The 25,935-nt window shown below is 45.8% G+C and overlaps 1 non-coding gene across 1 annotated transcript; it reads right to left on the bottom strand.

Moving 5' to 3' along the window:
• Positions 1 to 24,901: 24,901 nt before the first annotated feature.
• Positions 24,902 to 24,974, bottom strand: TRNAH-AUG (transfer RNA histidin (anticodon AUG)). Its single transcript has one exon. It is a non-coding gene; the product is annotated as a tRNA-His (tRNA).
• Positions 24,975 to 25,935: the final 961 nt, after the last annotated feature.

Genomic DNA, 25,935 nt, shown 5'->3' with positions numbered 1-25,935 from the left:
ATCATTTAATAAATTAACTCGTTGATTTATAAATGACTTATTTAATTAAAAGTCCTCAGAGACACATCTTCGGATGAAATACTTGCAGATTGGTTATGCTATGAGCCAATTGATTAAGGAAAATATTTTGTGATGGCCATATTGGCAATTTCATGCCCATATTCGTGGCAACTCAGTTAGTGTCACTGCACCTTTAAACTGCATCCCTGCGTTCATTTTTCGATCGATTGAGTTGAAATTTTGAACAATCGGATCTGGACTGTCGTTGTTAACGACTCTAGCACGCACTCGTCCAATCAGGATGGAGCGGTATGGTCCCCGGATCATCACTGCCCGCAGTTTTAATTAATTTTACTTTTTCTCTTGGTCATATAATTTTGAAGACATGCGTGTCATGATAGAGGAAATGTTTGTTCTGTTGAACGGAATAAATGTTGTTTATTTGTGTGGGAGTGTATTTTTGTGTATTTTTGTGTATTTTGGATATATTTTTCACGACTAATTCCAGTTAACATCCTGCACAATTTGCTCGTTTGCTGGCCGAGTCGAAATTGCGTTGAGTTTCTATGGCATGCGCCATTAAAAGCGCTGTGTAATGGTTGAGCTCCCTTTATTTCGTTTTGGTCATGCGGATGAGCAAACAAAGTGACAAATGCTGCGACTGGAGCAGTAAAAGCGATGTTTTTTAAAAGGAAACGATTTAATGAGGAATTAAAAGTGGGAGGGGGCAACACCACGCATACCTCTTTTAAGGTGTGTATAAACCCTGGAATAAACGTGGGAGGGGGCAACACCACGCATACCTCTTTTAAGGTGTGTATAAACCCTGGAATATTTCAGCAATCAATACAATGCTGAAACTATGTAAGTAATTTAATGAGTAATTTAACGAGTAATTTAATAAGTAATTTAATAAGTAATTTAATGAGTAATTTAATGAGTAATTTAATAAGTAATTTAATAAGTAATTTAATGAGTAATTTAATGAGTAATTTAATAAGTAATTTAATGAGGAATTTAATGAGGAATTAAAAGTGGGAGGGGGCAACACCACGCATACCTCTTTTAAGGTGTGTATAAACCCTGGAATAAACGTGGGAGGGGGCAACACCACGCATACCTCTTTTGAGGTGTGTATAAACCCTGGAATATTTCAGCAATCAATACGATGCTGAAATGATGTAATTTATTGTGTAATATGGTCGACCTTGGGTTTGTTTGGGTTTGTTGTTTATTTTTGTGGGTGTCTATTTTTGAGTATTTTGGATATATTTTCACGACTAATTCCAGTTAACATCCTGCAAAATTTGCTCGTTTTCTGGCCGAGTCGAAATTGCGTTGAGTTTCTATGGCATGCGCCATTAAAAGTGCTGTGTAATGGTTGAGCTCCCTTTATTTCGTTTTGGTCATGCGGACGAGCAGACAAAATGACGAATGCTGCGGCTGGAGCAGTGGAAGCGATTTTTGAATTGTTCAATGATTATTCGATATTGTTATGACTTATTGTCAATAGGTATACTAAGTGGCCATGAGGTAGCCTGTTGCTATGTACAGTTTTATTCTATTGTTGATTATACCACATAGCTGTGGTGATAAAGGAAATGTTCGTTTTAAATAGATGATTATGATAGGACCATGACTATAAAATCATGATGATTATTATGAATGATATCATAGGGTTCAAATGCAGAATGCTGCATGAACTTGGGAAAGAACTTTCAAGCCCTATGGGATAAATTGGGTATTACAAGCGATGGAGTTTCAAAATTTAGCATGATTGAAGAAATTTTACAGTCTTATTTCAGGAGTTTTACGAAATTTATATTGCCAAGAGATTTTGGATACTATTAAAAGAAAAATGATGAGATATTTTTCCCAATGAACTTTAATATCTGCCATCCATTTTGGCTGTCTCACGAATGAAGGATGAGTTGCCTTTAGTGGTTGCAAAGAAAATTTGTGGAGACCAGGCAAAATGGGGAAATATGTCAGATATGACCCTAGGACAGGACGGTGATTCATCAATTAACATGAGGTACGAACCAGAGGTGACGGTCAATGGATGGACCTGTCCTGACATCATTGGGGAAAGGGCTTATGCAAGGAGTCATCCAGAATGATTAATTTAATTTATTGATGAATATTGATGAATTAATTGAGATTGAATCTAATTGATTGAATTTAATAGAATAAATTTAACTGAATAAATTGAATTGAATATATTGATTGTTTGATTGATGAAAATGCGGTCTCAAGAAAGAAGCTTTGATATCTTTGCGTGATATTAACAATGTGGAGACAACCTGGGAATATTGAGCAAGGTGGTGAGTTTATATACAGATATATATGTGCGGTTACCATTGTGTGATTTCCCCGTCAACAGAGCGGACACCTGAGGATTCACCCATTTCATACTGACCCTCCGGCTCATCTGCAAATACTGATCTGTGAGATTGGATTGTGCAAAATCCACGGCTGAGGGAGATTCTCTGGAAATCACCGTGCGAACAGGTGGAGAGACCCTTCCTGGAGGTACGAGTGAAGCTTTAGAGGAACAAACTACAACACATCCAACGCTACTTTGATAAAAGGCAGAATGGGAAATGGAGCCTGCAAGAATACACAAGGACAACCAGAGATTCCACAAAAAGGTACTTGTACACATCATATGTACGACCGTTATGGTGCAGAAGCTATAAGGCAGGTCGAGAATTGGTATTTGTGGACAAAGGGACATGATGAGGAGTTTCCAAGAGATGGTACATTTGAGCGAAGTCGATTGGAAAGATTGGAACAAAGATTGAAAGCCAGGAAGAGACAGAATCTAACGGTAGACTGGCTTGCATTCCATCTTTGGGATGGTGAATCCAGACAACGGGAACAGCAAGAACGGATAACGGAACTAGAACTTAAAATAAAAAGGATACAGGATACAGTGGAGGAGACAAATGCACAACTGCCCTCAAAATTAGGAATGAAAGTCACAGTTGTCCCATCTGATTTCCAGTTGTCTCCCCAAAAAGGACGGTACAGAGAATTTTTTCGTGTTTCAGGAGACAACGAGAGATTGCAGTGGCAACTCAGGGATGTAGAGATGCAGCCCAGCAATACAAATGCACAGGTGCACAGATCAGACAACGACAGAAACCGGTGTTTCAAGTGTGGACGGATGGGACATTGGAAAAGAGGATGTCCGTATACCAAAAGGAAGACAAGTTAATAGGGTAAACCAAGATCAAGGGTACCAGTGCTGACCGATACCTCAGACAATGATTAGGCCTTCATTGCTGCAAATCCCAAATGATGATTGGCCTCAACAGATTCGATTACTGGACAAACATGAATAACTGTCGATGATTCTTGGGTCTGAAAAGTTTTCGGAGCAAGAATTATTCATTCTTTCTTTTGCTTATAAACAAATTAGTAATAATTGACCAAATGCCGAAATTGGATCTTTTATGTTGGGCACACAATTTTAAATTTACAAAGTTGGAACAATTGCTTTGCAAATTTTTGAAACTAAGTGACAAGAGTCACATGATGATCAGGTGGGAATTTCGGACTAGTGTTCCGCATGATTGATAGGTCAGTGGTCGACTGACATGCAAATGGATGTGTAGTCAAATTAGGATAAATTATGGTGGGAACTGAAAGGGTAATTTCAATGTGACATTATAGGGGTTTTTCTAAGAATAAACTTTTTGGTCTATTTGTGTATTAGCATTTATAAAATTGAAGGACAAATTTTATGAAATTAAAATAAAATTGACACCCATCTTGATCTGTAAATAATGGTTCCAACGCAAACAAATATGCATAATGCATGTGTGTGTGTGTTTTTGTGTATCAATCTTACAAGATTGTTGACACCGACAGTGTGCCTGTCTGGAAATGGATAGTTATATGTGGATGGGATTGGGATATGTGGATGGGATTGAATATCCAGAGAATCCGTAAAATAAAATAGAAATATAATTTGATTATGAACATTATCTCCTTTGTCAAGGGAAATGGAATATAAAAATTTGATGTGCTGGGTTATGAGCAGCCATTAATTAATAGTAAAATTGTGAGTAATTTTGGGATTCCATTTTTTGATAGAATGTATATGAGAATAACATCTATTTATGGATATGAGCTTCATAAAAGGAAATGAGGAAGTACAAAATCATCCAAATTTGGGAGAGGTCTTACACTGACTTCCCAGAATACTCTGCTCATGGATTTTATATATATAAACTTGAATTTTATCAGCATATAAATTGTGCTGTATGTATGGATGTGTTTTAGGCATAGATGATATGGGAAAATAGTAAAGAAAATTTTGCTGGTTTGAACTATTGTGGGTTTTCAGTTCTGGAGTTTAAACAAAGTCACTGGTTAACAGATGAGAAAGGATAGTAAATAAATTATTCTCTGCTGGGCAAATTAAGTACGATATTACTAAGACTTATGAGAGCTATTGTTCCGCCTTACAGCAGTGGAAAATTATTGGGAAAAATTAGATCCAACATAATGAATCTATAAAAGAATGTGATAGGGATAATATCCTCAATTTGTACTAATTATTTGATTGTGGGTAAAGGAATTAAGTCATCGTAGTGGATTGTTAACAGCAGCCTGAAAATGTCCTGAGAGTGTGCATCCATGTAATCAGAAATCCCAGATGTGTTTTTTACAAACAACATTTTGGTAGAGGTCTTGTGTGGAACACTTCCTTGGTAGATAAAAAACGGTACTGCATGCTGGCAGCCACTTTTGCGGCCAGTTAGGCCAAACAAATTGAGAGGAAATTGTAGTTAAATACGTAAGTTACACATGGCTATTTGTAAAAAAGGAAATTTGTTGAGATGGGAAACATTTTTTCGAAGGTTTATTAAGGTGTTATAATATGACATGTGGCAAGGCAAACTATTGGATGGGAAAATTAGATCTGGCTATAGAATAAATTTATTGACCCCTTGAAGTTAATTCTTCGAATCATTGTTTCACTGGCATTTTTTGTTCAAATTGGAAATAGTTTGGTAGAGCTTTGGTTAAAACCTTTGGTTGCGGTATCTTGGAACGAAATGATAAACGATAGGAGATTGATAAGAATAGAAAAAAAGATGGACCCAAAATAGAAAGTTGGATTCATGCCCCTCATTGCAAACAAGCACATGGGGCTAAGGTGGACGATCCCACAGAAAATGAGGCTGCACCTAGCAGCCCAGCAGAACATTCAGTGGTAGATAAATGATAGTCGTGATTTACAGTCATTTGAATTACATTTTAACACCCCTTGCATTGATAAACATTACATTTTCAACATGTGATATTCCTACTTGGAATAGTGACATTTATTTGCCTACATGACATACAATTACCTGCTGATATTAATACAGCATGAGTGAAAAAAAAAATGTATCACAACTACACTCATGATCAGGGGATTGAGTTCAACCCCGGGAGATAGGGGGATCAGGGTAAGACAAATAATCTGATTATGTTACATATTAAGGGATTTTCTTTATTTACCTTTTAGGAAGCTTGTTAGTTTGGTATATAATGTTAAATGTCATCGACATATAACTATGTCATAGATATGAATATATACAAGGAGTAGCAGACTTGTTTGTTGGTTTAGTAGTTATATTGGCAATTGTTTTAGTGGTGGCTTGCTTGAAAGCCTTAGTGACGGTGTGTTTGAATAAGGTAACCAACAACACGATGATAACGCATGAAGTGACAAATGAGGAAAGAAATGTGGAACCAGAAAAGGAAGACTTTTATGGCGACATAAATACTGAGATTAAAAGATTAAATCAAGTGATGTTGCAAATGAATACAGTAGAATTAAGATAATGGCATAACGACAATGTTATGAGTTGTGTCAATTACAATATCAGTGAACTCATATCACCACGAGTGCCACACTGTTAAGGGAAAAAGAGGGAAAAGAAAAAGTGGAGAGGAATTATGGTAATAATACATTATGTTTAATTTGTTGGTTTGGGAAAATTGTTGTTGGGAATTAGGTATTCCCGTTTGTGATTGTAATCATATACAATTAATTTTCTTAGAGTAGTGCTAAAATACCTGCATGAGTTAATTTTTGAACTATATTAACCTGAAAGCAATTGTGGATGCTATTCTTAGTTTAGTAATAAAATACATACCTGATTGAATATTATTTGTGTGACGCATATAAATGAATATAACTTTTTGTGTTAAGGAAAAACAACAAATTGTTGAATGTGAAACTGTCGGAAGATATACATGATTATGCTGATTTCATGGTAAGATGTACCCTATCTGATCCAGTGTGTGCGGAAAGCAGATTCAGATGTGACTGAGCATAAAGATAAGACGAGATCACATTTTGGAGGGATTGCTAACGGAATTGGGAAGAAGTTCGAGAAAGAAAATTTGTGGCTAAAAAATGAAGTTAATCGTGGCATACACCCTCTTTCTCAAAGAATGATGAAGACATTCTCCCGTGTAACTTGGAGATGAATGCTTACCTTCACCAAGGAAATTTATGTGACCATTTGCCTGGATCACACTGCAACATATGAAAGAAAGGCGATCACTTACTCTTGTTCGAAGACTTCGAACATTCACCACATCAGAAGTTGCAGGACAACGACATTTTACCTGCAACCTCTGTGAAATGCGGGGACATATGTTATTACTTCACCAACGTCCGGGGAACCAGCATGGAGCTGCAAAAACGGCTGTGCCCTTGTCACAACAGCTGTGCACGATTCTGCTGGTTGCTCCTGGTAAGGACCATGAATGACCTGAACACCATGGTCCCAACATCAGTGTGGATGCATCCGGCATCCCTGTTCCACATCTTGCTGGCCAATCAACGTCACACCAATACTTGCTGCCCACTCACAATGAGGGAGGAGGCAAGTCGACTACAACTGGGTGAAGGCCTTGTTCAAGGAATCATTATGGTTCACAGCAAAAAAGTGGCAAGAATGCTACATGGAGAGAAGGGTCAGTCTATGACTCCGCAGTGTTACCACAACAGCGAAATCCTACACGAAGTAGTGCAGGAGCTATGAAGACATTAGGAGAAAATGTTTCATACCTGGATTCAAACACAAGTGATCAGCCCTTCCTTTCAAACAAAGTCAACATTTGTGTGGAGGCAAACGTTTTTTGCCAGATGGTGCAGATGCTTTACAAAACTTGAAAATGAAGTGAAATTGTTGTATCTTGGTGATGGTGAAGTGTTGTTTTGAAAATATATTTGTGATGCAAATGCAATAGATTGAACAATATGGAAGGAGTCAATGACCAACGAAATGTTTTGTGATTCTTGCAGGATGACGGTGTATGCCTAAGGGAATTTGATTACCAAAGTTATGATTATTTACTTATACTTGTAATGATGTTTACTTGTAGTGATTGACTGTTTACTTATATTGATGTTTAGATTAATGGTTAATATAAACAAAAACAAAAAAATGAGGGAATTGTGGAAATGTAACTCAGTGTAACTTATTAATTGGCACTGGTAACTTATTAATTAACCTGGTAACAAAGCAGATACATTTTACATGCAAACTCTGTTAAAGACGAGTTTGTAAATGAGTGTCAGAATGTGTATGAACATGGTAATCTCTTGAAACACCTGGTCAAGGCCCCAGGCTAGAGCACCCCCCCCTGCTGTGTAAATGGAAATCACAGCAGGAGGGGAGCGAGCTGATACCAGGACTTGGTACAGGCATGACCTCGGGGCATTAGCGGAGAGGAGATTAAGTCCAGTTTGGCGATATAAACGAGAGCAAACGTTGAGTAAAGTAGACTTGTCCTCAGAAGCCCTGCCCGACGGAACGATGGAATGAACGAGTACGGCGCTGCGGAAGAACATCAGCCGAACGAAAAGGACCATGGAAAAGAGTTAATCTCAGCCATTGAATAATGCGGTATTATTTGGTAAATGGAATGAAGTGAATAATAAACCAGACCTTTTGTAAACCTGTGTCCGGTCATTGGAGTCCTGTGAGTCATACACAAAATTCTTCTACAACCTACTGCGACCTCTTTCTGTACCCTGCTGGACCTCCTATGACCTCTTTCTGAACCCTGCTTGACCTCCTACGACATCTTTCTGAACCCTGCTGGACTTCACATGACCGTGCCTTTTCACTGACGGTCTGCCAGTCTTCGTTGGTCGACGTTGCAGATCCCAGTGTACTTCAGGAAGCATGGGCGAGCTTTCGCAGGCAGCCGGAACAAATGACAAATTCCTCCTCCAACCATATTTGAACGTTGGGCCTGGCCAGCAGGTTCGTGAAAGACTTGAGCCCAGCTTGACCCTCGTTCCGATGGCGGTAATACCTTGGGTTTCTCTGTTCCTCAAGGAAGTATAACTAAAAAAGCAGGTTTGGAACGGGAAGATGACGTAATCTGTTGCCAAATCCTTGACGCGAGGGTCGCGACTGTATTTTAAAGAGGTGACCAAGGTTACTCAATCGTCAACAAGGGGTGGACTACCACTCCAATGAATTCGACTTCAGGAAAATATGTTGAAGAAGCAAAGCGACCACGCGACTTCATTAAATATTGCTAAAAGTGAAGTCAAAATCAGTTTTGAGCCAGGTAGGAGTCGAACCTACAATCTTCTGATTCGTAGTCACACGCGTTATCCATTGCGCCACTGGCCCATGTGACTACTAGCTATCACTCCTACTGATATGTTTTAGTGCTGCAATAATGAGTGATCAACGTAAGGGGTCTCCGGTTGTCGCAGACGTGCACGTTCCTGAGCCACGCGCACAAAGGCCTCTGACAAGTACTCGGAATTGCAGCTGAACACAAATGAATGCACCAACTTTTCTGAACCCTGCTGGACTTCACATGACATATATCTGAACCCTGCTGGACTTCACATGACTCCTTTCTGAACCCTGCTGGACTTCACATGACCTCTATCTGAACCCTGCTGGACTTCACATGACCTCTTTCTGAACCCTGCTGGACCTACTGCGACCTCTTTCTGTACCCTGCTGGACCTCCTATGACCTCTTTCTGAACCCTGCTGAACCTCCTCTGACCTCTTTCTGAACCCTGATTGACCTCCTACGACATCTTTCTGAACCCTGCTGGACTTCACATGACCTCTATCTGAACCCTGCTGGACTTCACATGACCTCTATCTGAACCCTGCTGGACTTCACATGACCTCTTTCTGAACCCTGCTGGACCTACTGCGACCTCTTTCTGTACCCTGCTGGACCTCCTATGACCTCTTTCTGAACCCTGCTGAACCTCCTCTGACCTCTTTCTGAACCCTGCTTGACCTCTTACGACATCTTTCTGAACCCTGCTGGACTTCACATGACCGTGCCTTTTCACTGACGGTCTGCCAGTCTTCGTTGGTCGACGTTGCAGATCCCAGTGTACTTCAGGAAGCATGGGCGAGCTTTCGCAGGCAGCCGGAACAAGTGACAAATTCCTCCTCCAACCATATTTGAACGTTGGGCCTGGCCAGCAGGTTCGTGAAAGACTTGAGCCCAGCTTGACCCTCGTTCCGATGGCGGTGATACATTGGGTTTCTCTGTTCCTCAAGGAAGTAGAACTAAAAAAGCAGGTTTGGAACGGGAAGATGACGTAATCTGTTGCCAAATCCTTGACGCGAGAGTCGCGACTGTATTTTAAAGAGGTGACCAAGGTTACTCAATCGTCACCAAGGGGTGGACTACCACTCCAATGAATTCGACTTCAGGAAAATATGTTGAAGAAGCAAAGCGACCACGCGACTTCATTAAATATTGCTAAAAGTGAAGTCAAAATCAGTTTTGAGCCAGGTAGGAGTCGAACCTACAATCTTCTGATTCGTAGTCAGACGCGTTATCCATTGCGCCACTGGCCCATGTGACTACTAACTATCACTCCTACTGATATGTTTTAGTGCTGCAATAATGAGTGATCAACGTAAGGGGTCTCCGGTTGTCGCAGACGTGCACGTTCCTGAGCCACGCGCACAAAGGCCTCTGACAAGTACTCGGAATTGCAGCTGAACATAAATGAATGCACCAACTTTTCTGAACCCTGCTGGACTTCACATGACCTCTTTCTGAACCCAGCTGAACTTCACATGACCTCTATCTGAACCCTGCTGGACTTCACACGACCTCTATCTGAACCCTGCTGGACCTACTGCGACCTCTTTCTGTACCCTGCTGGACCTCCTATGACCTCTTTCTGAACCCTGCTGAACTTCACATGACCTCTATCTGAACCCTGCTGGACTTCACACGACCTCTATCTGAACCATGCTGGACTTCACATGACCTCTTTCTGAACCCTGCTGGACCTACTGCGACCTCTTTCTGTACGCTGCTGGACCTCCTATGACCTCTTTCTGAACCCTGCTGAACCTCCTCTGACCTCTTTCTGAACCCGGATTGACCTCCTACGACATCTTTCTGAACCCTGCTGGACTTCACATGACCTCTATCTGAACCCTGCTGGACTTCACATGATCTCTATCTGAACCCTGCTGGACTTCACATGACCTCTCTCTGAACCCTGCTGGACCTACTGCGACCTCTTTCTGGACCCTGCTGGACCTCCTATGACCTCTTTCTGAACCCTGCTGAACCCCCTCTGACCTCTTTCTGAACCCTGCTTGACCTCCTACGACATCTTTCTGAACCCTGCTGGACTTCACATGACCGTGCCTTTTCACTGACGGTCTGCCAGTCTTCGTTGGTCGACGTTGCAGATCCCAGTGTACTTCAGGAAGCATGGGCGAGCTTTCGCAGGCAGCCGGAACAAATGACAAATTCCTCCTCCAACCATATTTGAACGTTGGGCCTGGCCAGCAGGTTCGTGAAAGACTTGAGCCCAGCTTGACCCTCGTTCCGATGGCGGTGATACCTTGGGTTTCTCTGTTCCTCAAGGAAGTAGAACTAAAAAAGCAGGTTTGGAACGGGAAGATGACGTAATCTGTTGCCAAATCCTTGACGCGAGGGTCGCGACTGTATTTTAAAGAGGTGACCAAGGTTACTCAATCGTCACCAAGGGGTGGACTTCCACTCCAATGAATTCGACTTCAGGAAAATATGTTGAAGAAGCAAAGCGACCACGCGACTTCATTAAATATTGCTAAAAGTGAAGTCAAAATCAGTTTTGAGCCAGGTAGGAGTCGAACCTACAATCTTCTGATTCGTAGTCAGACGCGTTATCCATTGCGCCACTGGCCCATGTGACTACTAGCTATCACTCCTACTGATATGTTTTAGTGCTGCAATAATGAGTGATCAACGTAAGGGGTCTCCGGTTGTCGCAGACGTGCACGTTCCTGAGCCACGCGCACAAAGGCCTTTGACAAGTACTCGGAATTGCAGCTGAACACAAATGAATGCACCAACTTTTCTGAACCCTGCTGGACTTCACATGACATATATCTGAACCCTGCTGGACTTCACATGACTCCTTTCTGAACCCTGCTGGACTTCACATGACCTCTATCTGAACCCTGCTGGACTTCACATGACCTCTTTCTGAACCCTGCTGGACCTACTGCGACCTCTTTCTGTACCCTGCTGGACCTCCTATGACCTCTTTCTGAACCCTGCAGAACCTCCTCTGACCTCTTTCTGAACCCTGATTGACCTCCTACGACATCTTTCTGAACCCTGCTGGACTTCACATGACCTCTATCTGAACCCTGCTGGACTTCACATGACCTCTATCTGAACGCTGCTGGACTTCACATGACCTCTTTCTGAACCCTGCTGGACCTACTGCGACCTCTTTCTGTACCCTGCTGGACCTCCTATGACCTCTTTCTGAACCCTGCTGAACCTCCTCTGACCTCTTTCTGAACCCTGCTTGACCTCCTACGACATCTTTCTGAACCCTGCTGGACTTCACATGACCGTGCCTTTTCACTGACGGTCTGCCAGTCTTCGTTGGTCGACGTTGCAGATCCCAGTGTACTTCAGGAAGCATGGGCGAGCTTTCGCAGGCAGCCGGAACAAATGACAAATTCCTCCTCCAACCATATTTGAACGTTGGGCCTGGCCAGCAGGTTCGTGAAAGACTTGAGCCCAGCTTGACCCTCGTTCCGATGGCGGTGATACCTTGGGTTTCTCTGTTCCTCAAGGAAGTAGAACTAAAAAAGCAGGTTTGGAACGGGAAGATGACGTAATCTGTTGCCAAATCCTTGACGCGAGGGTCGCGACTGTATTTTAAAGAGGTGACCAAGGTTACTCAATCGTCACCAAGGGGTGGACTACCACTCCAATGAATTCGACTTCAGGAAAATATGTTGAGGAAGCAAAGCGACCACGCGACTTCATTAAATATTGCTAAAAGTGAAGTCAAAATCAGTTTTGAGCCAGGTCGGAGTCGAACCTACAATCTTCTGATTCGTAGTCAGACACGTTATCCATTGCGCCACTGGCCCAGGTGACTACTAACTATCACTCCTACTGATATGTTTTAGTGCTGCAATAATGAGTGATCAACGTCAGGGGTTTCCGGTTGTCGCAGACGTGCACTTTCCTGAGCCACGCGCACAAAGGCCTCTGACAAGTACTCGGAATTGCAGCTGAACACAAATGAATGCACCAACTTTTCTGAACCCTGCTGGACTTCACATGACATATATCTGAACCCTGCTGGAATTCACATGACTCCTTTCTGAACCCTGCTGGACTTCACATGACCTCTTTCTGAACCCTGCTGAACTTCACATGACCTCTATCTGAACCCTGCTGGACTTCACACGACCTCTATCTGAACCATGCTGGACTTCACATGACATATATCTGAACCCTGCTGGACCTACTGCGACCTCTTTCTGTACCCTGCTGGACTTCCTATGACCTCTTTCTGAACCCTGCTGAACCTCCTCTGACCTCTTTCTGTACCCTGCTGGACCTCTTATGACCTCTTTCTGAACCCTGCTGGACTTCACATGACCTCTTTCTGAACCCTGCTGGACCTACTGCGACCTCTTTCTGTACCCTGCTGGACCTCTTATGACCTCTTTCTGAACCCTGCTGAACCTCCTCTGACCTCTTTCTGAACGCTGATTGACCTCCTCCGACATCTTTCTGAACCCTGCTGGACTTCACATGACCTCTATCTGAACCCTGCTGGACTTCACATGACCTCTATCTGAACCCTGCTGGACTTCACATGACCGTGCCTTTTCACTGACGGTCTGCCAGTCTTCGTTGGTCGACGTTGCAGATCCCAGTGTACTTCAGGAAGCATGGGCGAGCTTTCGCAGGCAGCCGGAACAAATGACAAATTCCTCCTCCAACCATATTTGAACGTTGGGCCTGGCCAGCAGGTTCGTGAAAGACTTGAGCCCAGCCTGACCCTCGTTCCGATGGCGGTGATACCTTGGGTTTCTCTGTTCCTCAAGGAAGTAGAACTAAAAAAGCAGGTTTGGAACGGGAAGATGACGTAATCTGTTGCCAAATCCTTGACGCGAGGGTCGCGACTGTATTTTAAAGAGGTGACCAAGGTTACTCAATCGTCACCAAGGGGTGGACTACCACTCCAATGAATTCGACTTCAGGAAAATATGTTGAAGAAGCAAAGCGACCACGCGACTTCATTAAATATTGCTAAAAGTGAAGTCAAAATCAGTTTTGAGCCAGGTAGGAGTCGAACCTACAATCTTCTGATTCGTTGTCAGACGCGTTATCCATTGCGCCACTGGCCCATGTGACTACTAGCTATCACTCCTACTGATATGTTTTAGTGCTGCAATAATGAGTGATCAACGTAAGGGGTCTCCGGTTGTCGCAGACGTGCACTTTCCTGAGGCACGCGCACAAAGGCCTCTGACAAGGACTCGGAATTGCAGCTGAACACAAATGAATGCACCAACTTTTCTGAACCCTGCTGGACTTCACATGACATATATCTGAACCCTGCTGGACTTCACATGACTCCTTTCTGAACCCTGCTAGACTTCACATGACCTCTATCTGAACCCTGCTGGACTTCACATGACCTCTTTCTGAACCCTGCTGGACCTACTGCGACCTCTTTCTGTACCCTGCTGGACCTCCTATGACCTCTTTCTGAACCCTGCTGAACCTCCTCTGACCTCTTTCTGAACCCTGATTGACCTCCTACGACATCTTTCTGAACCCTGCTGGAATTCACAAGACCTCTATCTGAACCCTGCTGGACTTCACATGACCTCTATCTGAACCCTGCTGGACTTCACATGACCTCTATCTGAACCCTGCTGGACTTCACATGACCTCTATCTGAACCCTGCTGGACTTCACATGACCGTGCCTTTTCACTGACGGTCTGCCAGTCTTCGTTGGTCGACGTTGCAGATCCCAGTGTACTTCAGGAAGCATGGGCGAGCTTTCACAGGCAGCCGGAACAAATGACAAATTCCTCCTCCAACCATATTTGAACGTTGGGCCTGGCCAGCAGGTTCGTGAAAGACTTGAGCCCAGCTTGACCCTCGTTCCGATGGCGGTGATACCTTGGGTTTCTCTGTTCCTCAAGGAAGTAGAACTAAAAAAGCAGGTTTGGAACGGGAAGATGACGTAATCTGTTGCCAAATCCTTGACGCGAGGGTCGCGACTGTATTTTAAAGAGGTGACCAAGGTTACTCAATCGTCACCAAGGGGTGGACTACCACTCCAATGAATTCGACTTCAGGAAAATATGTTGAAGAAGCAAAGCGACCACGCGACTTCATAAAATATTGCTAAAAGTGATGTCAAAATCAGTTTTGAGCCAGGTAGGAGTCGAACCTACAATCTTCTAATTCGTAGTCAGACGCGTTATCCATTGCGCCACTGGCCCATGTGACTACTAGCTATCACTCCTACTGATATGTTTTAGTGCTGCAATAATGAGTGATCAACGTAAGGGGTCTCCGGTTGTCGCAGACGTGCACGTTCCTGAGCCACGCGCACAAAGGCCTCTGACAAGTACTCGGAATTGCAGCTGAACATAAATGAATGCACCAACTTTTCTGAACCCTGCTGGACTTCACATGACCTCTTTCTGAACCCTGCTGAACTTCACATGACCTCAATCTGAACCCTGCTGGACTTCACACGACCTCTATCTGAACCATGCTGGACTTCACATGACCTCTTTCTGAACCCTACTGGACCTACTGCGACCTATTTCTGTACCCTGCTGGACCTCCTATGACCTCTTTCTGAACCCTGCTGGACTTCACATGACCTCTATCTGAACCCTGTTGGACTTCACATGACCTCTTTCTGAACCCTGCTGGACCTACTGCGACCTCTTTCTGTACCCTGCTGGACCTCCTATGACCTCTTTCTGAACCCTGCTGGACTTCACATGACCTCTATCTGAACCCTGCTGGACTTCACATGACCTCTTTCTGAACCCTGCTGGACCTACTGCGACCTCTTTCTGTACCCTGCTGGACCTCCTATGACCTCTTTCTGTACCCTGCTGGACCTCCTATGACCTCTTTCTGAACCCTGCTGAACCTCCTCTGACCTCTTTCTGAACCCTGATTGACCTCCTACGACATCTTTCTGAACCCTGCTGGACTTCACATGACCTCTATCTGAACCCTGCTGGACTTCACATGACCTCTATCTGAACCCTGCTGGACTTCACATGACCGTGCCTTTTCACTGACGGTCTGCCAGTCTTCGTTGGTCGACGTTGCAGATCCCAGTGTACTTCAGGAAGCATGGGCGAGCTTTCGCAGGCAGCCGGAACAAATGACAAATTCCTCCTCCAACCATATTTGAACGTTGGGCCTGGCCAGCAGGTTCGTGAAAGACTTGAACCCAGCTTGAACCTCGTTCCGATGGTGGTGATACCTTGGGTTTCTCTGTTCCTCAAGGAAGTAGAACTAAAAAAGCAGGTTTGGAACGGGAAGATGACGTAATCTGTTGCCAAATCCTTGACGCGAGGGTCGCGACTGTATTTTAAAGAGGTGACCAAGGTTACTCAATCGTCACCAAGGGGTGGACGACCACTCCAATGAATTCGACTTCAGGAAAATATGTTGAAGAAGCAAAGCGACCACGCGACTTCATTAAATATTGCTAAAAGTGAAGTCAAAATCAGTTTTGAGCCAGGTAGGAGTCGAACCTACAATCTCCTGATTCGTAGTCAGACGCGTCATCCATTGCGCCACTGGCCCATGTGACTACCAGCTATCACTCCTACTGATATGTTTTAGTGCTGCAATAATGAGTGATCAACGTAAGGAGTCTCCGGTTGTCGCAGACGTGCACGTTCCTGAGCCACGTGCACAAAGGCCTCTGACAAGTACTCGGAATTGCAGCTGAACACAAATGAATGCACCAACTTTTCTGAACCCTGCTGGACTTCACATGACCTCTATCTGAACCCTGCTGGACTTCACATGACCTCTTTCTGAACCCTGCTGGACCTACTGCGACCTCTTTCTGTACCCTGCTGGACCTCCTATGACCTCTTTCTGAACCCTGGTGAACCTCCTCTGACCTCTTTCTGAACCCTGCTTGACCTCCTACGACATCTTTCTGAACCCTGCTGGACTTCACATGACCTCTTTCTGAACCCTGCTGGACCTACTGCGACCTCTTTCTGTACCCTGCTGGACCTCCTATGACCTCTTTCTGAACCCTGCTGGACCTACTGCGACCTCTTTCTGTTCCCTGCTGGACCTCCTATGACCTCTTTCTGAACCCTGCTGAACCTCCTCTGACCTCTTTCTGAACCCTGCTGGACTTCACATGACCTCTATCTGAACCCTGCTGGACTTCACATGACCTCTATCTGAACCCTGCTGGACTTCACATGACCTCTTTCTGAACCCTGCTGGACCTACTGCGACCTCTTTCTGTACCCTGCTGGACCTCCTATGACCTCTTTCTGAACCCTGCTGAACCTCCTCTGACCTCTTTCTGAACCCTGCTTGACCTCCTACGACATTTTTCTGAACCCTGCTGGACTTCACATGACCGTGCCTTTTCACTGACGGTCTGCCAGTCTTCGTTGGTCGACGTTGCAGATCCCAGTGTACTTCAGGAAGCATGGGCGAGCTTTCGCAGGCAGCCGGAACAAATGACAAAATCCTCCTCCAACCATATTTGAACGTTGGGCCTGGCCAGCAGGTTCGTGAAAGACTTGAGCCCAGCTTGACCCTCGTTCCGATGGCGGTGATACCTTGGGTTTCTCTGTTCCTCAAGGAAGTAGAACTAAAAAAGCAGGTTTGGAACGGGAAGATGACGTAATCTGTTGCCAAATCCTTGACGCGAGGGTCGCGACTGTATTTTAAAGAGGTGACCAAGGTTACTCAATCGTCACCAAGGGGTGGACTACCACTCCAATGAATTCGACTTCAGGAAAATATGTTGAGGAAGCAAAGCGACCACGCGACTTCATTAAATATTGCTAAAAGTGAAGTCAAAATCAGTTTTGAGCCAGGTCGGAGTCGAACCTACAATCTTCTGATTCGTAGTCAGACACGTTATCCATTGCGCCACTGGCCCAGGTGACTACTAACTATCACTCCTACTGATATGTTTTAGTGCTGCAATAATGAGTGATCAACGTCAGGGGTTTCCGGTTGTCGCAGACGTGCACTTTCCTGAGCCACGCGCACAAAGGCCTCTGACAAGTACTCGGAATTGCAGCTGAACACAAATGAATGCACCAACTTTTCTGAACCCTGCTGGACTTCACATGACATATATCTGAACCCTGCTGGAATTCACATGACTCCTTTCTGAACCCTGCTGGACTTCACATGACCTCTTTCTGAACCCTGCTGAACTTCACATGACCTCTATCTGAACCCTGCTGGACTTCACACGACCTCTATCTGAACCATGCTGGACTTCACATGACATATATCTGAACCCTGCTGGACCTACTGCGACCTCTTTCTGTACCCTGCTGGACTTCCTATGACCTCTTTCTGAACCCTGCTGAACCTCCTCTGACCTCTTTCTGTACCCTGCTGGACCTCTTATGACCTCTTTCTGAACCCTGCTGGACTTCACATGACCTCTTTCTGAACCCTGCTGGACCTACTGCGACCTCTTTCTGTACCCTGCTGGACCTCTTATGACCTCTTTCTGAACCCTGCTGAACCTCCTCTGACCTCTTTCTGAACGCTGATTGACCTCCTCCGACATCTTTCTGAACCCTGCTGGACTTCACATGACCTCTATCTGAACCCTGCTGGACTTCACATGACCTCTATCTGAACCCTGCTGGACTTCACATGACCGTGCCTTTTCACTGACGGTCTGCCAGTCTTCGTTGGTCGACGTTGCAGATCCCAGTGTACTTCAGGAAGCATGGGCGAGCTTTCGCAGGCAGCCGGAACAAATGACAAATTCCTCCTCCAACCATATTTGAACGTTGGGCCTGGCCAGCAGGTTCGTGAAAGACTTGAGCCCAGCCTGACCCTCGTTCCGATGGCGGTGATACCTTGGGTTTCTCTGTTCCTCAAGGAAGTAGAACTAAAAAAGCAGGTTTGGAACGGGAAGATGACGTAATCTGTTGCCAAATCCTTGACGCGAGGGTCGCGACTGTATTTTAAAGAGGTGACCAAGGTTACTCAATCGTCACCAAGGGGTGGACTACCACTCCAATGAATTCGACTTCAGGAAAATATGTTGAAGAAGCAAAGCGACCACGCGACTTCATTAAATATTGCTAAAAGTGAAGTCAAAATCAGTTTTGAGCCAGGTAGGAGTCGAACCTACAATCTTCTGATTCGTTGTCAGACGCGTTATCCATTGCGCCACTGGCCCATGTGACTACTAGCTATCACTCCTACTGATATGTTTTAGTGCTGCAATAATGAGTGATCAACGTAAGGGGTCTCCGGTTGTCGCAGACGTGCACTTTCCTGAGGCACGCGCACAAAGGCCTCTGACAAGGACTCGGAATTGCAGCTGAACACAAATGAATGCACCAACTTTTCTGAACCCTGCTGGACTTCACATGACATATATCTGAACCCTGCTGGACTTCACATGACTCCTTTCTGAACCCTGCTAGACTTCACATGACCTCTATCTGAACCCTGCTGGACTTCACATGACCTCTTTCTGAACCCTGCTGGACCTACTGCGACCTCTTTCTGTACCCTGCTGGACCTCCTATGACCTCTTTCTGAACCCTGCTGAACCTCCTCTGACCTCTTTCTGAACCCTGATTGACCTCCTACGACATCTTTCTGAACCCTGCTGGAATTCACAAGACCTCTATCTGAACCCTGCTGGACTTCACATGACCTCTATCTGAACCCTGCTGGACTTCACATGACCTCTTTCTGAACCCTGCTGGACCTACTGCGACCTCTTTCTGTACCCTGCTGGACCTCCTATGACCTCTTTCTGAACCCTGCTGAACCTCCTCTGACCTCTTTCTGAACCCTGCTTGACCTCCTACGACATCTTTCTGAACCCTGCTGGACTTCACATGACCGTGCCTTTTCACTGACGGTCTGCCAGTCTTCGTTGGTCGACGTTGCAGATCCCAGTGTACTTCAGGAAGCATGGGCGAGCTTTCGCAGGCAGCCGGAACAAATGACAAATTCCTCCTCCAACCATATTTGAACGTTGGGCCTGGCCAGCAGGTTCGTGAAAGACTTGAGCCCAGCTTGACCCTCGTTCCGATGGCGGTGATACCTTGGGTTTCTCTGTTCCTCAAGGAAGTAGAACTAAAAAAGCAGGTTTGGAACGGGAAGATGACGTAATCTGTTGCCAAATCCTTGACGCGAGGGTCGCGACTGTATTTTAAAGAGGTGACCAAGGTTACTCAATCGTCACCAAGGGGTGGACTACCACTCCAATGAATTCGACTTCAGGAAAATATGTTGAAGAAGCAAAGCGACCACGCGACTTCATTAAATATTGCTAAAAGTGAAGTCAAAATCAGTTTTGAGCCAGGTAGGAGTCGAACCTACAATCTTCTGATTCGTAGTCAGACGCGTTATCCATTGCGCCACTGGCCCATGTGACTACTAGCTATCACTCCTACTGATATGTTTTAGTGCTGCAATAATGAGTGATCAACGTAAGGGGTCTCCGGTTGTCGCAGACGTGCACTTTCCTGAGCCACGCGCACAAAGGCCTCTGACAAGTACTCGGAATTGCAGCTGAACACAAATGAATGCACCAACTTTTCTGAACCCTGCTGGACTTCACATGACATATATCTGAACCCTGCTGGACTTCACATGACTCCTTTCTGAACCCTGCTGGACTTCACATGACCTCTATCTGAACCCTGCTGGACTTCACATGACCTCTTTCTGAACCCTGCTGGACCTACTGCGACCTCTTTCTGTACCCTGCTGGACCTCTTATGACCTCTTTCTGAACCCTGCTGAACCTCCTCTGACCTCTTTCTGAACCCTGATTGACCTCCTACGACATCTTTCTGAACCCTGCTGGACTTCACATGACCTCTATCTGAACCCTGCTGGACTTCACATGACCTCTATCTGAACCCTGCTGGACTTCACATGACCGTGCCTTTTCACTGACGGTCTGCCAGTCTTCGTTGGTCGACGTTGCAGATCCCAGTGTACTTCAGGAAGCATGGGCGAGCTTTCACAGGCAGCCGGAACAAATGACAAATTCCTCCTCCAACCATATTTGAACGTTGGGCCTGGCCAGCAGGTTCGTGAAAGACTTGAGCCCAGCTTGACCCTCGTTCCGATGGCGGTGATACCTTGGGTTTCTCTGTTCCTCAAGGAAGTAGAACTAAAAAAGCAGGTTTGGAACGGGAAGATGACGTAATCTGTTGCCAAATCCTTGACGCGAGGGTCGCGACTGTATTTTAAAGAGGTGACCAAGGTTACTCAATCGTCACCAAGGGGTGGACTACCACTCCAATGAATTCGACTTCAGGAAAATATGTTGAAGAAGCAAAGCGACCACGCGACTTCATAAAATATTGCTAAAAGTGATGTCAAAATCAGTTTTGAGCCAGGTAGGAGTCGAACCTACAATCTTCTAATTCGTAGTCAGACGCGTTATCCATTGCGCCACTGGCCCATGTGACTACTAGCTATCACTCCTACTGATATGTTTTAGTGCTGCAATAATGAGTGATCAACGTAAGGGGTCTCCGGTTGTCGCAGACGTGCACGTTCCTGAGCCACGCGCACAAAGGCCTCTGACAAGTACTCGGAATTGCAGCTGAACATAAATGAATGCACCAACTTTTCTGAACCCTGCTGGACTTCACATGACCTCTTTCTGAACCCTGCTGAACTTCACATGACCTCAATCTGAACCCTGCTGGACTTCACACGACCTCTATCTGAACCATGCTGGACTTCACATGACCTCTTTCTGAACCCTACTGGACCTACTGCGACCTATTTCTGTACCCTGCTGGACCTCCTATGACCTCTTTCTGAACCCTGCTGGACTTCACATGACCTCTATCTGAACCCTGTTGGACTTCACATGACCTCTTTCTGAACCCTGCTGGACCTACTGCGACCTCTTTCTGTACCCTGCTGGACCTCCTATGACCTCTTTCTGAACCCTGCTGGACTTCACATGACCTCTATCTGAACCCTGCTGGACTTCACATGACCTCTTTCTGAACCCTGCTGGACCTACTGCGACCTCTTTCTGTACCCTGCTGGACCTCCTATGACCTCTTTCTGTACCCTGCTGGACCTCCTATGACCTCTTTCTGAACCCTGCTGAACCTCCTCTGACCTCTTTCTGAACCCTGATTGACCTCCTACGACATCTTTCTGAACCCTGCTGGACTTCACATGACCTCTATCTGAACCCTGCTGGACTTCACATGACCTCTATCTGAACCCTGCTGGACTTCACATGACCGTGCCTTTTCACTGACGGTCTGCCAGTCTTCGTTGGTCGACGTTGCAGATCCCAGTGTACTTCAGGAAGCATGGGCGAGCTTTCGCAGGCAGCCGGAACAAATGACAAATTCCTCCTCCAACCATATTTGAACGTTGGGCCTGGCCAGCAGGTTCGTGAAAGACTTGAACCCAGCTTGAACCTCGTTCCGATGGTGGTGATACCTTGGGTTTCTCTGTTCCTCAAGGAAGTAGAACTAAAAAAGCAGGTTTGGAACGGGAAGATGACGTAATCTGTTGCCAAATCCTTGACGCGAGGGTCGCGACTGTATTTTAAAGAGGTGACCAAGGTTACTCAATCGTCACCAAGGGGTGGACGACCACTCCAATGAATTCGACTTCAGGAAAATATGTTGAAGAAGCAAAGCGACCACGCGACTTCATTAAATATTGCTAAAAGTGAAGTCAAAATCAGTTTTGAGCCAGGTAGGAGTCGAACCTACAATCTCCTGATTCGTAGTCAGACGCGTCATCCATTGCGCCACTGGCCCATGTGACTACCAGCTATCACTCCTACTGATATGTTTTAGTGCTGCAATAATGAGTGATCAACGTAAGGAGTCTCCGGTTGTCGCAGACGTGCACGTTCCTGAGCCACGTGCACAAAGGCCTCTGACAAGTACTCGGAATTGCAGCTGAACACAAATGAATGCACCAACTTTTCTGAACCCTGCTGGACTTCACATGACCTCTATCTGAACCCTGCTGGACTTCACATGACCTCTTTCTGAACCCTGCTGGACCTACTGCGACCTCTTTCTGTACCCTGCTGGACCTCCTATGACCTCTTTCTGAACCCTGGTGAACCTCCTCTGACCTCTTTCTGAACCCTGCTTGACCTCCTACGACATCTTTCTGAACCCTGCTGGACTTCACATGACCTCTTTCTGAACCCTGCTGGACCTACTGCGACCTCTTTCTGTACCCTGCTGGACCTCCTATGACCTCTTTCTGAACCCTGCTGGACCTACTGCGACCTCTTTCTGTTCCCTGCTGGACCTCCTATGACCTCTTTCTGAACCCTGCTGAACCTCCTCTGACCTCTTTCTGAACCCTGCTGGACTTCACATGACCTCTATCTGAACCCTGCTGGACTTCACATGACCTCTATCTGAACCCTGCTGGACTTCACATGACCTCTTTCTGAACCCTGCTGGACCTACTGCGACCTCTTTCTGTACCCTGCTGGACCTCCTATGACCTCTTTCTGAACCCTGCTGAACCTCCTCTGACCTCTTTCTGAACCCTGCTTGACCTCCTACGACATTTTTCTGAACCCTGCTGGACTTCACATGACCGTGCCTTTTCACTGACGGTCTGCCAGTCTTCGTTGGTCGACGTTGCAGATCCCAGTGTACTTCAGGAAGCATGGGCGAGCTTTCGCAGGCAGCCGGAACAAATGACAAAATCCTCCTCCAACCATATTTGAACGTTGGGCCTGGCCAGCAGGTTCGTGAAAGACTTGAGCCCAGCTTGACCCTCGTTCCGATGGCGGTGATACCTTGGGTTTCTCTGTTCCTCAAGGAAGTAGAACTAAAAAAGCAGGTTTGGAACGGGAAGATGACGTAATCTGTTGCCAAATCCTTGACGCGAGGGTCGCGACTGTATTTTAAAGAGGTGACCAAGGTTACTCAATCGTCACCAAGGCGTGGACTACCACTCCACTGAATTCGACTTCAGGAAAATATGTTGAGGAAGCAAAGCGACCACGCGACTTCATTAAATATTGCTAAAAGTGAACTCAAAATAAGTTTTGAGCCAGGTAGGAGTCGAACCTACAATCTTCTGATTCGTAGTCAGACGCGTTATCCATTGCACCACTGGCCCATGTGGCTACTAGCTATCACTCCTACTGATATGTTTTAGTGCTGCAATAATGAGTGATCAACGTAAGGGGTCTCCGGTTGTCGCAGACGTGCACTTTCCTGAGCCACGCGCACAAAGGCCTCTGTCAAGTACTCGGAATTGCAGCTGAACACAAATGAATGCACCAACTTTTCTGAACCCTGCTGGACTTCACATGACCTCTTTCTGAACCCTGCTGAACTTCACATGACCTCTATCTGAACCCTGCTGGACTTCACACGACCTCTATCTGAACCATGCTGGACTTCACATGACATATATCTGAACCCTGCTGGACCTACTGCGACCTCTTTCTGTACCCTGCTGGACCTCTTATGACCTCTTTCTGAACCCTGCTGAACCTCCTCTGACCTCTTTCTGAACCCTGATTGACCTCCTACGACATCTTTCTGAACCCTGCTGGACTTCACATGACCTCTATCTGAACCCTGCTGGACTTCACATGACTCCTTTCTGAACCCTGCTGGACTTCACATGACCTCTATCTGAACCCTGCTGGACTTCACATGACCTCTTTCTGAACCCTGCTGGACCTACTGCGACCTCTTTCTGTACCCTGCTGGACCTCTTATGACCTCTTTCTGAACCCTGCTGAACCTCCTCTGACCTCTTTCTGAACCCTGATTGACCTCCTACGACATCTTTCTGAACCCTGCTGGACTTCACATGACCTCTATCTGAACCCTGCTGGACTTCACATGACCTCTATCTGAACCCTGCTGGACTTCACATGACCGTGCCTTTTCACTGACGGTCTGCCAGTCTTCGTTGGTCGACGTTGCAGATCCCAGTGTACTTCAGGAAGCATGGGCGAGCTTTCGCAGGCAGCCGGAACAAATGACAAATTCCTCCTTAACCATATTTGAACGTTGGGCCTGGCCAGCAGGTTCGTGAAAGACTTGAGCCCAGCTTGACCCTCGTTCCGATGGCGGTGATACCTTGGGTTTCTCTGTTCCTCAAGGAAGTAGAACTAAAAAAGCAGGTTTGGAACGGGAAGATGACGTAATCTGTTGCCAAATCCTTGACGCGAGGGTCGCGACTGTATTTTAAAGAGGTGACCAAGGTTACTCAATCGTCACCAAGGGGTGGACTACCACTCCAATGAATTCGACTTCAGGAAAATATGTTGAAGAAGCAAAGCGACCACGCGACTTCATTAAATATTGCTAAAAGTGATGTCAAAATCAGTTTTGAGCCAAGTAGGAGTCGAACCTACAATCTTCTAATTCATAGTCAGACGCGTTATCCATTGCGCCACTGGCCCATGTGACTACTAGCTATCACTCCTACTGATATGTTTTAGTGCTGCAATAATGAGTGATCAACGTAAGGGGTCTCCGGTTGTCGCAGACGTGCACGTTCCTGAGCCACGCGCACAAAGGCCTCTGACAAGTACTCGGAATTGCAGCTGAACACAAATGAATGCACCAACTTTTCTGAACCCTGCTGGACTTCACATGACCTCTTTCTGAACCCTGCTGAACTTCACATGACCTCTATCTGAACCCTGCTGGACTTCACACGACCTCTATCTGAACCATGCTGGACTTCACATGACCTCTTTCTGAACCCTGCTGGACCTACTGCGACCTCTTTCTGTACCCTGCTGGACCTCCTATGACCTCTTTCTGAACCCTGCTGGACTTCACATGACCTCTATCTGAACCCTGCTGGACTTCACATGACCTCTTTCTGAACCCTGCTGGACCTACTGCGACCTCTTTCTGTACCCTGCTGGACCTCCTATGACCTCTTTCTGAACCCTGCTGAACCTCCTCTGACCTCTTTCTGAACCCTGCTTGACCTCCTACGACATCTTTCTGAACCCTGCTGGACTTCACATGACCTCTATCTGAACCCTGCTGGACTTCACATGACCTCTTTCTGAACCCTGCTGGACCTACTGCGACCTCTTTCTGTACCCTGCTGGACCTCCTATGACCTCTTTCTGAACCCTGCTGGACTTCACATGACCTCTATCTGAACCCTGCTGGACTTCACATGACCTCTTTCTGAACCCTGCTGGACCTACTGCGACCTCTTTCTGTACCCTGCTGGACCTCCTATGACCTCTTTCTGTACCCTGCTGGACCTCCTATGACCTCTTTCTGAACCCTGCTGAACCTCCTCTGACCTCTTTCTGAACCCTGATTGACCTCCTACGACATCTTTCTGAACCCTGCTGGACTTCACATGACCTCTATCTGAACCCTGCTGGACTTCAC

Source organism: Myxine glutinosa, chromosome 9 (genome assembly GCF_964187855.1).
Source record: "Myxine glutinosa chromosome 9, kmMyxGlut1.1, whole genome shotgun sequence".
Lineage (NCBI taxonomy): Eukaryota > Metazoa > Chordata > Myxini > Myxiniformes > Myxinidae > Myxine > Myxine glutinosa.
This window is presented reverse-complemented; position numbering and strand designations above follow the sequence as displayed.